This window comes from Ornithorhynchus anatinus, chromosome 2, assembly GCF_004115215.2.
Source record: "Ornithorhynchus anatinus isolate Pmale09 chromosome 2, mOrnAna1.pri.v4, whole genome shotgun sequence".
Classification (NCBI taxonomy): domain Eukaryota; kingdom Metazoa; phylum Chordata; class Mammalia; order Monotremata; family Ornithorhynchidae; genus Ornithorhynchus; species Ornithorhynchus anatinus.
In genome coordinates, this window is record NC_041729.1 from 68399284 (window position 1) to 68413999 (window position 14716).

The 14716-nt window shown below is 50.8% G+C and overlaps 3 long non-coding RNA genes across 3 annotated transcripts; all 3 read left to right on the forward strand.

Annotated features, from left to right (window-relative positions):
- Nucleotides 1-714: 714 nt before the first annotated feature.
- LOC114809137 lies at nucleotides 715-4384 on the forward strand. Its single transcript, XR_003756893.2, has 3 exons — nucleotides 715-923; nucleotides 4072-4076; nucleotides 4176-4384. It is a non-coding gene; the product is annotated as an uncharacterized LOC114809137 (long non-coding RNA).
- A 669-nt stretch (nucleotides 4385-5053) lies between these two features.
- Nucleotides 5054-5998, forward strand: LOC120638222. Its single transcript, XR_005659772.1, has 2 exons — nucleotides 5054-5171; nucleotides 5446-5998. It is a non-coding gene; the product is annotated as an uncharacterized LOC120638222 (long non-coding RNA).
- A 570-nt stretch (nucleotides 5999-6568) lies between these two features.
- LOC120638005 lies at nucleotides 6569-14153 on the forward strand. The gene is made up of 4 exons (XR_005659771.1): nucleotides 6569-6778; nucleotides 11979-12456; nucleotides 12663-12758; nucleotides 13599-14153. It is a non-coding gene; the product is annotated as an uncharacterized LOC120638005 (long non-coding RNA).
- Nucleotides 14154-14716: the final 563 nt, after the last annotated feature.

A 14716-nucleotide genomic window follows, 5' to 3' on the forward strand; every position in this document is an offset into this window, starting at 1 on the left:
AGAAGCTTCTTACTACACTTTCTGGCCACGAGGACTGTTGCCCCTTCAGTGAGGATGCAGCGCAGCGGGTTGCCGTGGGAGAGGTAGGTCCCTGAATTCGAAGACCCAGGGCCCTTAATTCTTGAGATGGGTCAACACTCCCTAACCCTATCCTGCCCGCTATCCCCTCCCCCCTCCCACAGCCATCCCTCCTCCACTGATGCTTCTGGGGCTTCCCCCTGGGACACCTCCTCTCTACCCCAGCCGCTTCCATTCAGGATGATTAGTGACTTCTGATCCCTGGCCTATTTAAACCTCCAGGGCTTCAGGCTATTCAGAACCATTCAGAGTGTTTTTGCTTCCATGTAAGTGCCTGGTGAGATTAGGAGGAGGAGGGTTGGGGGGCGGGGAGGAGGAGCTGTTCAGTTTGGAGTAACTTTGAATCTGCTTTTTGGCTTGCTCACAGGGGAAACTTCTGAGCCAGGTAATTCCCCTAAAGGCCTCCCTGCCAGGCTGTTCCGTGAAGCTTTCATCCCTCACCTATCCTGTGTTAGAGATGGATAGTGGGGTGAAGGGCCTAACAGTCCATCTCAGAAGACTGCCTGGCCACTTCAAGTGCCTCTCTGTTGTCCAGCCTCTCTCTGTGACTGGAAGTTCTAAGAGACACTTCCGACACTTTCCTCCTGCAACCCATCAGTGTTGTTAACTCTCACTATGCATAGAGCACTGTAAAATATACTCAGGAGAATACAACACGCTTAGCAGACATGTTCCTTGCATCTCATACTCAGAACACCTGTCCCCACTTCTCTGCTGTCCTTATGGTATCTCTTTCCATTACACCTTCAGATATGTGTGTCTTCTACATTCTAACCTGGTTCCTTTTTTAATCTTATAAATCCAGCATCAGTTGAACAGGGAGGGTCCCAGATAATCCAATACGGGTAAGGGAAGGATCTGAGTATAAAAATCTTTACCCGATCGCTATGGAGTGAATACTGATGTACTTGGTGGGTGGGCCGAAGTGCGTGGGTGAGCTGGAAGGGAAAATAAAGTGTGGGGCAGGGAGATGAGAACTTGAGTCAGGGTCGGCTTGTTGGAGAAGAAAGAAGTTCAGTAGGGATTTTAAAGTTTGGGGAGATTGCTGAGTCTCTGTAGGAAAGTTTTGTTTCCAGGTACTGCAGGTCTTAGCTCTCTCCTGTTTAGTCTGCCATTGCAATGGCAACTTCTTGGTCTTTAGGTCCCGGTCTCTCCCAGCCTGGGTGTGGAGATGGAATGGCAGGGGTAGGGAAGAGTGGAGAAGCGAGGGCATCTGAGGCAGTTCTCTCAGGCCTGTTGAACACTAGGTTGATTTGGGTGTGGTAGAGGAATGTCCTTCTATTGGAGGACGTGCACTGTTTGCATCTCCTCCCATTTCCTTCTCAACTTGCAGGAGCACCATCAGACCACTCATTCTGTGAAGTGCCATTGGGGGGCCAGGGATTGTTCTTAGCTCAGGACTCATAGTGAGTACCAGGACCACCTCGACGGTCTCAAAGCTGGTGAGAAGGAATTTAACTTTCCCTGTCTTTTGCTCAGCAATGATGACTCCCCTCCCTCAATGACTCCCATGTCTATTGCCTTCACCATCTGTCCTAGACTTTTACCGCCTACCTTAAAGTCCCAGTGCCCCCACCTCCCTCCTTGTCATGGAAGCAACTGCCAGTAACATGCTCTGCATTTAGGAAATATTGACTCAATACTATGTGTACTAAAAAAAGACTCCTCTTTCTGATCCTCATCCTCTGTCATGTCTCTCTTGACCTCTCAGCTGAGTCTAACACCATGGACCACCCTGTTGACCCAGGAACACTATGTAACCTCCATCAATTCCCCATCAGAGCCCCCTCCCGGTTTTCTTCCTCTATCTTTTCTTTCTTGCTCTTCTTCTGATACTTCTCGTGGGTGCATCCCAAGGTTGGATCCTTTTCTGTTCTCTTACTATCCCCACTCCCTTAGACCTCAGGTGGTCCCACAGATACTCACTGCCTAGCCTCACTCTTCTCCCTCTACAACTCAGCCCACACACTTCACTCTAGAGGTGAGCTACTCATCATTGCCTTTCTCAGTGTCTCTCTCTCTCTCTCTCCTTTTCTCTTCTTTCTCTTGTTTATTCTCCTTTTGACCCTCAAATTCCTCCTTAATTTTCTCATGTGGCAGACCAGGGCCTCCCATCTTTAAGGATCTTCTGGAATGACATCTTCTCCAGGAGGCAGTGCATGGTTAACATTTCATCCTTGGATCCTTTACCCCCCACCTCCCACCAAACTGCCGCCTCAGTGTTCTCATCTCTTAAAGACTTGGACATTCACTATTCCTAAGCTCCTATGATAGCTTGACACTAAAATAGCCAGTAGGAAGAATACCTAGAATATGACAGATAGCTGTTTGCCCTGCTAAACTTTAAACTCCTGAAGGTCAGGTATCTGTATTATATTGTACCCTCCTAAGTACTAATTTTTAGCAAATATTGTGTGTCATGTGCAGGATGGACTGAAAGGTCTATAAGTCATCCAATTGTAATTTGGGGCTACCATCCACCATTCCAGATATGCACGAATCAGGCCCAATAAAGAAACATCAATCTCTGCCGTGGGCCGGACACTTTCTTATCCAGATGGCCAGAGGAAGCCCAGAGTGCAAAGGAGAGTCCTGAGGCCTCTTGGGAACAAACAGGAAGCTCTCCCAAGGACTTGTCTTGTTGGCTCAGAGTAACCATCGTAGAGATCTTTACCCTGTGCACCCTAAAACTGTGCTTGTCATTTGGGTCATTGTTTTTGACCAACCATCGCTTGTGTTCACAGGGGAGCTGAGACGAGGGAAGGTGCCCAAAGAATGGACGAGGTCGCGACCGACCAGTCGCCAGCCGTTCCGTCAGACACGGAGCGTTTGGGTCCTTCACGGCCACGAGGATCTCGTCTGTGCAGCGTGGATATGACTGGATGGCTCCCCGGGCCTCTCCGGAGAATGAGCTAAGAACACTCCTTGGCCCCCAATCCAACGGTGCCATTTCCTTCAGGATAAATATTTTATTTCCGGGGGCTACCTGCTGCCTCCTCCAGAGAGTGATGGGTGTGTGTGGGATGCGTGTGTGCATCGTGAGATTGACTTTGAGGTGTGAGGATGCCCTTCATTCATTGAATTCTATTTATTGAGCACTTACTATGTGCAGAGCATTGTACTAAAGCCTTGGGAGAGTACAGTAGCAAAATCAATAGACCCAGGCCCTGCCCACAACGAGCTCACGGTCTAGAGGGAGAGATAGACATTAATATAAGTGAGAATAGGAGGGGGGGATGAAAAAACGGTCGGGGTGATAAGCCAGGCGCTGGGAGGGGGGTGCTCCTGTCTCTTGGCACCGAGGCCGGCTCTGGATCTGGGAGCCCGTGTTCCATACTGGGAATGGATTCTGTCGACCGGACCGTGGGCCGGAGAAGAGCCGGGGCCCTTGAATCTATAGATGGATCAGACCTTCCTGAATTCACAGTCTGGTCTTCAGCATCACTCCATACCGAACTCTGACCCCCAGTGAAAGGAGCCCTTTGATGCTGATGGTGGGGAGGGCCTGGGGAGAAGGGGGCATGGTTAAATATTCAATAGCAGGTTTTGTGTATCTATGTGTGGCCCATCACTTGTGGAGAAGAGCATTTTAGGGAATCTGGGCTGAGAGCCCATCAGTCGGGGGTTAGAAGAGCAATGGTTGTTCATGGTAATTGCCTTGTCAGTGCAAGTAGTTTCCTCGCCTGAAGGCATTGGAAGAGTGGTTTGAGGGAGACTCATGTGGGGTTCAGGGTCTTTTGGGTGTGAAGCGTACGTAAACTGAGAATTAAAAGGAGCGTGTAACCCTCCACTTGACCCAGGGTTGCAAAAAAGGTTGGCCCAAAGCCCTGTGTTTCAAGATGTTGTGAAACTCCTCATGATGTTGAAAACAGTAATAATGGCATTTAAGGGCTTACTATGTGTCAGGCACTCTACTGGGTGGATGCCGGCAAATCGGGTTGGACACAGCCCCTGTCACACATGGGGCTCATAGTTTTAATCCCCATTTTACAGATGAGGTAACTGAGATAGAAAAGGGAAGTGACTAGCTCAAGGTAAAACAGCAGACAAGGGTCACAGCCAGACTTGAAACCAAGGTCCTTCTGAATCCCGGACAGGAGTCCCACAGCACCAACACCCTGCAGGGCACAGTTCGGGGTAGGTTGACACGAGGGAGAATCTGACCTGCTATTATTCTGCAAACAGAGGCTGCTCAACACCTCGCCCTGGCCTTGAGGATCATCCCCTCGCAATGTGAGTCCAGTCAAATCAATTCTCTGATTTCCCCCACCCTGGAGAGATGGAACTGTGGGCCATGGGGCCCCCACAAAGGCAAGGTTTTTTGGTTGTTTTCTTTCTTTTCCTGTGTGTGTGTGTGTGTGTGTGAGAGAGAGAGAGAGAAAGAGAGAGAGAGAAAGAATAAAGAGGCTAGTCTATGGACACCAACAGGATGAGGTTATCCCTCTTGTTATGGAGTCTGGTTCTTGGAACTGGGCCTGGCACTCTGTGCAGGGAACTGGTTCTGTCTGACTTGACTGTGGGACTGAGAAGACTCAGGGCCCTTAATTCTAGAGATGGATCAAACCTCTCGGCAGCCACAGCCCCACGTGCAGGGTCAACCTGAGCACCCTCAGGCCCTGGGGAAGGGGCATGTCTGAGCTTGCCAGTGGTGGCTCTTGGGAGTCTAGAATCAGGCAGGAAGACCATAAATGTATCTCCTCCATTCCTCTCTGAAAAGCAAAGTTCTGAGATGGAGTTGTCACAGGTGCAGACAGGGTGTGTGAAGTGCAGGCATTGTACTCCAAACTGAAAGAGTCCAGTTTGGGTTGGACCTCCAGTCCCTAGAATCCTGGACTAACAGATTTGGGAGGGATGGTTAAGTATTTAGTAAGGTAGAGTTTTGCTTGGGGCTTAACTGCGATTGTGCTCATAGACATCACCTTTTCTGGTGTTGCGGTTACTGGGAGGAGAGAGAATTGAGTGCTTGGTCACACACAAAAAGTTGTCTGACATCCCTACTCTCCTCTCTCCAGGTTCGAGATGATTGATCCTCCCGGAGACACGAGCATCTGGTGATTTTTAGATGTGATCCTCAGCTGTGGACAGAGAACATGGTGAGAAACCCAAATCTTCATGGTCACTAATCCAGGTGTCCCCACCGAGGTTTCAGAACTGCATCCGTGACCGTGGACAAGCTCCACTTATAAACCCAACTCCACAGGACTGACGCTCCAGGGTCCAGGACCGTGTGGCCAGATGAGTCCTCGGCAGTGAGTCCAGACAGCTCGGAGATCCGGCTGGAAATCCCGCAGCCTCAAAGCCTGGCAGTGCACAAGTTGGGGTGGATGACGGAGGGAAGAATCTGACTAGCTATTACTCTCTCTCCAGAGGCTGCCCAGTGCGTTTCCCGGGCCCTGAGGACCATCCCTCTACAGTTTGGACTGTCAAGTCAATTCTCGGGAGTTGCCCTGCCGTTGAGAGAGAGCTGCAGGCTGCATTGTCATCTCAAAGGAAAGGTGTTTGTCGTGTGTGTGTGTGTGTGTGTGTGTGTGTGTGTGTACACACGTGCACGAAGAGGGGTGAGGTGGTTTAATTAGGTGGGGAGATATAACAGTGAGGAAGTGGTTGCCATTGTTGACACAGAAGCTGGTTCTGAAAATGGGGACTGGGACTCTGTGCAAGGCACAGGTTCTATTTGACTTGATTTAGGGACTGAAGACCCGGGGCCTTGAATTCTAAGATGCATCAAAGTCTTGCCTTTCAGAGCCACCCTGCCCATCTTCAATCACCAAAGCAGCGATTGTTCTGCGTCTGACAATGGCTTCTGGGGAAGCTAGGTAGCTGATGCTTTGTCCGAAGTAAGGCAGGGCCGGTCACTGTTTACCTCATCTGCTGCTGAGAAATTGAGCTGTTGGGATTTGTAGGAGATGGATGTTAGTTGTTAAGAGTCACAGTGAGGCGTAGTGAATAAGTTGCCTTGACAGCCAAGCATGCAGGATGGGGAGCTGAAAATGCAGACATTTTACTAGAAGCAACTTCTGTCCAATGTACAAGTGTGCCCGACATCCCTGGAGTCGGGAATACCAGCCCTACAGGCCTAACAGTTGTGGTGAGAGGGAAGAGGAAGGGGTCTTTGAGAGGGAGAGGGCTCTAGTGTGAAGAGTAGGGTAGAGCTTAGTAGTGAACATCCTCTCAATGGAACTGCCTTGCGCAACTCTAGCTCCCACAGAAGGGGCCTTTCCATATCTGCTAGGGCTTGCTCCCGGAGGCTGCGGGGGTGGGGGTGTGTGAGAGGGAAGGAGCAAACACCATCACACAACGGAGACCTCTTGACCTTTGAGTCCAGGCCTCTTGCAGCCTGGGAGTGTGGGGAGCCAGTGGTAGGGGTAAGGAAGAGTGGAGAAGACAGTGATTCTGTGACTGTCCTCTCATGCCTCATTGCTGTATTGTACTTGCCCAAGTGCTTAGAACAGTGCTCTGCGCGTAGTAAGAGCGTAATAAATACAATCGAATGAATGAATGAATGAATGAATGAAAGGCTGTTGAACAATAGGTTGATGAGGGGGTGGTGGAGGAATGTCTGTGTTTTGGAGAAACTGCATTTTCCGCATCTCCAAATATTTGCTTCTCAACTTGCGGGAGTCCTAGCAGTCCACTCATGCCGGGGAGTGCCGTTGGTGGGAATCGAGGCCCTGGGGCCCCATCGACCATCTCAGAGCCGGTAAGAGTAAACTGAACTTTGCGCTTTCCTCTGCTCGGCAACAATGACCCCCCTCCCTCGTTGACTCCCGTGCCTATTGGCTTCACCATATATTCTAGACTTAAATCCTGCCTTAAACCCGCAGTGCCCCCAACTCCCTTCTTGACGTAGAGGTACCTGGCAGCGCTTAAGACTGTATTCTGCACTTCAGGTGTATTTAATCAATACTATCACTCCTATCATAGAATCCAGTGACACCAGAGCCACTGGATTGGCCCTGTCCCCATATCTTCCTCACATCCACCCTCATCCTTCTCAGCTCTTTATCTGCCCGATTTCAAAGTCACTCCCGCACACTTTCTCTGATTTTTCCTTTCCTTCACCCCGCCTGAACACTCACCTACTTGTCTTCCCTTCATGAATATACTCTTCAACCAGACCCTCTGTGCCGAATTACTTCCCTCCCCACTGCTTTCAGACATTCCCACTCTTCCCCTAGCTTGACAAAAAAAACTCTATCACTCCACAGTCCTCTCACAGTTCACGGGGGAGATGAGAAGGACAGCGCCCAAAGAATCGACTAGGTCATGACTGACCGCCGGCTGGTTGTTCCATCGGACGCAGACCTCTAGAGGTCTTCGTGGCCATGAGAATCTTCACGGTGCAACGTGGCGATGAAGTGGATGGCACCCCAAGCCTGTCCAGAGACTGAGCTAAGAACCATCTCTTGCCCCCTACCCAACAATGTCATTTACTTGGGAGGCAGAGGTCATGGGTTCTAAGCCCGCCTCTGCCATCCGCCGGCTACGTGCCTGTGGGCAAGTCACTTAACCCCTCGGTGCCTCAGTGACCTCATCTGTAAAATGCGGATTAAGACTGTGAGCCTCACGTGGCACAACTTGATTACCCTGTATCTACCCCGGTGCTTAGAACGGTGCTTGACACGTAGTAAGCGCTTAAAATACCAACAATATTATTATTATTTATTTGAGGCTATATATTGTATTGCCCGAGGCTCTCGGCTGTCTCCTCCAGAGAGTGATGGGCTTGTGGGGGGTATATGCGTGCATTATGGGGTTGACTTTAGTGGGTGAAAGTGCTAGCGGAGGGGCCTCTGGTCTCTCAGCGCCGCGGCCGGCCCTGGATCCGGGAACCGGTTTCCGTACCCGGAATAGGTTCTGCCGACCGGACCGTGGGCCGGCGAAGACCCGGGGCCCTTAAATCTCTAGGCGGGTCAAACCTACCTGAGTCCACAGTCCAGTCTTCAGCATCTCCTGCACACAACTCTGGCCCCCAGAGAAAGGATCCCTTTGGTGCTGATGGGGCGGCAGGGCCTGGGGAAAAAAGGGACCCAATATCACGAATAACTGAATTTGCAATGTCGGGTTTTCTGTGTCTGTGGGTGACCCATCACTTGTGGAGGAGGAGCATTGTAGGGAATCCGTGCTGAGACCAAATCAGGGCGGGCTGGAAGCGTGACAGTGGTTCATGGAATTTGCCTTGTTGGTGCAAGGAGTTTCCTCACCTGCAAGCATTGGAGCGATTGTTTGAGGGAGCCTTATGTGGGGTTCCGGGCATTTTGGGTATCAAGAGTTGGTGTAAAATGAGAGTTGAAAGGAGCTTCTAGACCCTGCATTCAACCTGGGGCTGCAGAATAGGTTGCTCCAAAGTCCTGAGTGGCAAGGTTTTGTGAAACTCAAATGGTGATCATAATATTGGTATTTAAGCACTCAGGGTGGGCCAGGCACTGTACTAAGCATGGGGGTGGTCAGAAGCAAATTAGGTTAGACAGGGTCCCGCCCCACACGAGGCTCATAATATTAATACCCATTTTACAGTTGAAGTAATGGAGGCACAGAGCAGTTAAATGATATGCCTAAGGTCACACAGCCGACAAGTGATAGGGCCAGGCTTCATTCATTCATTCAATTGTATTTATTGAGCGCTTACCTGTGCAGAGCACTGTACTAAGCGCTTGGAAAGTGCAATTCTGCAACAAATGGAGACAATCCCTACCCAATAACAACAGGCTCAGAGTCTAGAAAGTCTAGAAGCGGGGAGACAGAAAACAAAACAAGTACACAGGCATCGATAGCATCAATATAAATAAATAGAATTATAGATATATACATATCTCTAATGAAATAAATAGAATAAATATGTACATATAAACAAGTGTTGTGGGTCGCCGGGGGGAGGGGTGGGTAGAGTAGAGGGAGGGAGTCGGGAGAATAAGGGGGGAGAAAGAACAGAGGAAAAGGGGAGCGCTCAGTCTGGGCAGGCCTCCTGGAAGGGGTGAGCTCTCAGGAGGACTCTGAGGCAGGGAACTGTGCTAGTTTGGCCGATTTGAGCGGGTGGGGAGGGGGCGCGCATTCCAGGCCAGAGGTAGGACGTGGGCCTGGGCTCGATGGCGGGACAGAAGAGAACGAGGCACCGTGTGAGGTTAGTGACAGAGGAGTGGAGTGTGCAGGCTGGGCTATAGAAGGAGAGAAGGGAGGTGAGGTGGGAGGGGGCAAGGTGATGGAGAGCTTTGAGGCCAATAGTGAGATGACACCCAGATCTACATCTCCTCCCCTGTTCTCTCTCCCTCCCTCCAAGCTCGCCTCTCCTTCTGCCTTCAGGACACTGCCACCCGGGTGTCCGCCCGTCATCTAAAACTCAACGTGTCCAAGACTGAGCTCCTTATCTCCCCTCCCAAACCCTGTCCTCCCCCCGACTTTCCCAGTACTGTGGACGGCACTACCATCCTTCCTGTCTCACAAGCCCACAGACCTGGTGTCATCCTTGACTCCGCTCGTTCATTCACCCCACACATCCAGTCCGTCACCAAAACCTCCCGGTCTCAACTTCATGTCTCCAAGATCCACCCTTTCCTCTCCATCCAAACCGTTACCTTGTGGGTACAATCTCTCATCATAACCCGATTAGATTACTGCATCAGCCTCCTTTCTGATCTCCCAACCTCCTGTCTCTCCCGGCTCGGCTCTATACTTGACTCTGCCGCCCGGATTATCTTTCTACAGAAATGCTCTGGGCGTGTCACCCCCCTCATCAAAAATCTCCACTGGTAGCCTATCAACCTTTGCATGAAGCAAAAGTTCCTCACTATTGGCTTCAAAGCTCTCCATCACTTTGCCTCTTCCTACCTCACCTCGCTGCTCTCCTCCTACAGCCCAGCCCGCACACTCCCCTCCTCTGCCGCTAACTTCTTCACTGTGCCTCGTTCCCACATATCCCGCTGTCGACCCCTGGCCCACGTCCCACCTCTGGCCTGGAATGCCCTCTCTTCCCCCTCCTCCCCGCTTCAAAGCCCTACTGAGAGTTCACCTCATCCAGGAGGGCTTCCCAGACTGGGCCCCCCTTTTCCTCTGCTCCTCCTCATCTCCCCTCCTCCCTCTTTGCTCTAACCCCTTCCCTGCCCCACAGCACTTGGGTATATTTGTACGTATTTATAATTGTGTTTATTTTATTAATGATGTGTATATATCTCTCATTCTATTTATCTATTTTCATGCTATTGATGCCTGTCTACTTGTTTTGTTTTGTTGTCTGTCTCCCCCTTCTAGATTGTGAGCCCATTGTTGGGTAGGGATTGTCTCTGTTGCCAAATTGTATTTTCTAAGCACTTAGTCCAGTGCTCTGCACCCAGTAAGCACTCAGAAAAGACGATTGAATGAATGAATGAAAGGAGCAGGGCGGGGTGGCATTAATGCATTCATTCCACTCATCTCTAAGAAACAGAGCCTTGAGGACTCCTGCCTGAGTCCAAGTCAGCAGCGGTGTGGGTTGGGATGTGAAGAACAGTGAGGCTTGGTACTGAAAGTTGACTTCTGCAGTTGTGCTGGACTTGCAGTCTCTGGAGAAGAAGCCCCTCCTGGAGTAAGAGAACTGGGGTTCTGAGGGGGCCCACTAAAAGTGAAAAAGGCAGCAAGTTGCTGTCAGCTTACCTGGAGCGGTGACTGTTTTTTGGGGGCGAGGGGGAAAACAGCAAATCAAAAACCAGGTTTTCTGCAATCTCCTCCTCCATCTCCAGCTGTGAGAGCTGTTGCTCCTTGGAGACTGTTGTGCAGTAACAGATGAGGACCTCAGAGGACAGGATGGGGGAACCCGGTCCCTCGGGCTCAATGATTCACTTGTCTCTTCCAGGGCCAGTTTCCTCAACCCCAAATGGGTTTCAGCCAAGACCGGTGGAGAAGCTCCGTTAACACCTGACTTCCCTCAGAGCGATGCTCCGGGCTCTTCGGCCGAGCACCCAGAGGAGATTTTGGTGATGAATCCCAAGTTTGTGCCCACACCCTTACCAACTCCGTGTCTCACCGGCTCTGACTCAAAAAGAAGTCCTGCAAAGCATTGCTTGGGCAGGGTGACGAAGGGAGGAATCTGACCGACTATTTCTCTCCAAACTGGTGCTGTTAAATGCCTGACCTGGTCTTGAGGATCATCGCCTTGCGGTGTGAGCACAGTCAAGTCAATCTCCAGACTCGCCCCACCAGACTATGTGCACCATGTGGCCATTACAGTGGGAAGGATTTTTTTATGTGTGTGTGTGTGTGTGTGTGTGTGTGAGAGAGAGAGAGAGAGAGAGAGTATATTGGAGTTGGCTTTGGGAGAAGGACATTTAGGAGAAGTCTACCGCTTTATAGGGAGGCTGGTTCTGGAAATTGGGCCTGGGGCTCAGTGCAGGGAACTGGCTTTGTCTGACTTGACTGTGGGACTGAGCAGATCTGGAGCCCTCAATTCTATAGATGGGTCAAACCTCCCTGTGCCCACAGTCCTTTCAGCAGGGTCAACCTGCTCACCCTCAGGCTCTGGGGAAGTGATCTGTCTGGGCTTGTCAGTAGTGGTTTCTGGGAGTCCAGTGTCTGAAGTGGGGCAGGAAGACTGTCACTTAGACTATTCTATTTCTCTCTGAAACAGAGACTTCTGAGATTGAGTTGTCACAGGTATGGACAGGGAGCCCAGAAGGTAGGCCGCGTATTCACAGATGAAAATAGTCCAGTTAGGGTTGGACTTTCCAGTCCCTGGAGTACAAGCCCTTTGTGGACCAACAGATTTAGAGGGGGAGGCTAAGTATTAGGTAGAGTTTTGTGTTCAGCTTGGGTGAATGATGGTCTGTTTCTGGAGACCGCACATCTGATGGTGTTGGGGTCTTTTGGAAGAGGGAGAATTGAATGCTTACCAAAAAAAAAGTCATCTGAAATGCTTACCCTTCTCTCTCCAGCTTGGAGACCACTGATTCTCCTGGAGACATGAGCGTCTGGTGATTTAGATGTGGTCCTCAGCTGCGGACAGAAGGCAGGGTGAGAAACCCAAACCTTCGGGATCACTGATCTAGGTGTCCCCGCCAGGGTTTGAGATGGGCATCGGCCAGGACCGGCGGAGCAGCTCTAATTATTCCCCACCGTCATCGGACCGACGTTCCGAGGTCCGATACCGTGTTGACGGAGGAGGTCTTGGGCGGCGAGTCCCCCCCCAGTTGCGTGGCCAAGAGGCTCCGAGACCCGTCAGGAAGTCCCGCAGCCTAAAAGCCCGGCGGTGCCCAGGTTGGGGGTGGGATGACTGAGGAGAGACTCTGACGGGCTACCGCTCCCTCGCCAGAAGCTGCCCAATACGCTTCCCCGGCCTCGATGATCATCCCTCTGCAGTTTGGACAGTCGGGTCAATTCTCGAACTTTCCCTGCTGACAAGCTGGAGCCGTGGTCTGTATCCTACCTCACAGAGAAGGGGTGTGCGTGGCTGTGTGTGAGAAGGGAGGGTTGGGGGGGATGGAAAAGTGGGGAAGAGGATGCCACTGTTGACATAGAAGGTGGTTCTGGAAATGGGGTCTGGGGCTCTGTGCAGGGCACTGGTTCTGTTTGTCTTGACTATGGGACTGAACACCTGGGGCCCTTAATTCTGTCAACAGATCAAACCTCCTGTGCCTCCAGTTTTGCATTCACGGCCATAGGCCCCGAAGAAGGAACTCTTCTGTGTCTGACAAAGGTTTCTCAAGGGAAACCAGGTAAGGGGCCCTTTGTCAGGAATGAGGCAGGGATTGTCACTAGTCTGCTTCATTCTCTGCTGAGAAATTGACTATTATTGGGATTTTAGTAGGAAATAGATGTCAGTGATGAGACACAATGAGGTGCAGTAGATAGATTACCTTGAGAGTGAAGCATACAGGCTGGGGAGCTGAAACTGCAGGCACCGTACTCGAAACTGAATTCTGTCCAATGTACAAATGTGCGAGGTATCTCTGGGCCAGGAATACCAGCCCGTCAGGCTGGGCAGGGGGTGGATTCTGGGGCAGAGAGGGGTCCAGTGTGAAGAGCAGGGTAGAGCATATTAGTGAACAGTCCTCTCACTGAAGCTGCCTCGTACATCTCTAGCTCCCACAGAAGGGAGCATATCTGCTAGGGGTTGCTCCCAGAGGAGTGGGAGGTAAGGGTCAAGATTGATGGGGGTGGGGTGTGTGTGTCTGTCTGTCTCTCTGGCATTAAATCCATTCTTCTCTGAGGTCCTGTAGCCTCAACCCTGAGTCTCAGTAGAGAGCATAGGAAGATTTGGTCCGGTGTACTGCAGGCCTTCCCACTCCCCTGTTTAGTCTGCCATTTTACTGGAGACCTCTTGCCCTTTGAATCCAGCTCTTTCTCAGATTGGAAGTGTGGGGATCAAACGTCAGGGGTAGGGAAGAGTGGAGAATCCAGGGGATCCATGTCCGTCCTCTCACGTCTGTTGAACAATAGGTTGATGTGTGTGGTGGTGGGGGGGGGTGAGCGCGGCGGTGGAGCAGGGAGCAATGTCCCTAGTTGGGAGAAACTGCATTGTTTGCATCTCCTCCCATTTGCTTCTCAACTTTCAGGAGCAGTTATAGACCACTCAGGCCGGGGGGCACTGTCAGGGGGGAATCCAGGCTCCAGGCCCTCCTCCACCATCTCACAGCCGGTGAGAATGAATCTGACTTGGTATTCTCTTGTCCTCAGCAGTGCGGATTCCCCTCCCTCACTGACTCCCATGCCAGTCGCCTTCATCCTCTGTTCTAGACTTCTACCGAGTCAGAGGAAGAGCAAGGAAGACCAACTTTCTTCCCCAACTTCCTCCTTGTCATGGAGGCAACTGGCAGTGCTGAATACTGTGCTCTGTTGTTACTATGACTGTTATTAGTGGTACTATGCTATCACTACCACCAAAGACTCTAGTGACACTGAAGCCACTGGATTTGCCCTGTCCCCCAATGTTCTTCTTCCTTCCCAGCTCTCTCTCAGCTGCCTGATTTCAAAATCAGGCCCCTCAAACCTGGCCTCTGATATCTCTTGATCTCACTGCCTGAACACTTCCATCCACTTTTCTTGCCTTCCTGATGAGCATCTAAACCAGTCCTTCTGCCGAATCAATTCCTTCCCCACTGCTTTTCACTCATGCCCACACTTCAGTTAGTCTTAAGCAAGATGAACAAACCACAAAAAAAATGTTGCCCGGTACCCCATAATCCCGCCCCCCCAACACTGCTCACTTCATTCCCTTCCTACCATTCTCTGTTCTTGTCCAAAACCCAAGCATGGGTCCTTTATACTAGCTGCCTCTTGTTCCTTTTCAACCACCTCCTCTATCCCTCAAAAACTGAGCTCCACTCGCTTGAGAATATTCATTCATTCATTCAATAGTATTTATCGAGCGCTTACTATGTGCAGAGCACTGTACTAAGCGCTTGGGATGAACAAGTCGGCAACAGATAGAGACAGTCCCTGCCGTTTGACGGGCTTACAGTCTAATCGGGGGAGACGGACAGACAAGAACAATGGCAATAAACTGCGTCAAGGGGAAGAACATCTCGTAAAAACGATGGCAACTAAATAGAATCAAGGCGATGTACAATTCATTAACAAAATAAATAGGGTAACGAAAATATATACAGTTGAGCGGACGAGTACAGTGCTGTGGGGATGGGAAGGGAGAGGTGGAGGAGCAGAGGGAAAAGGG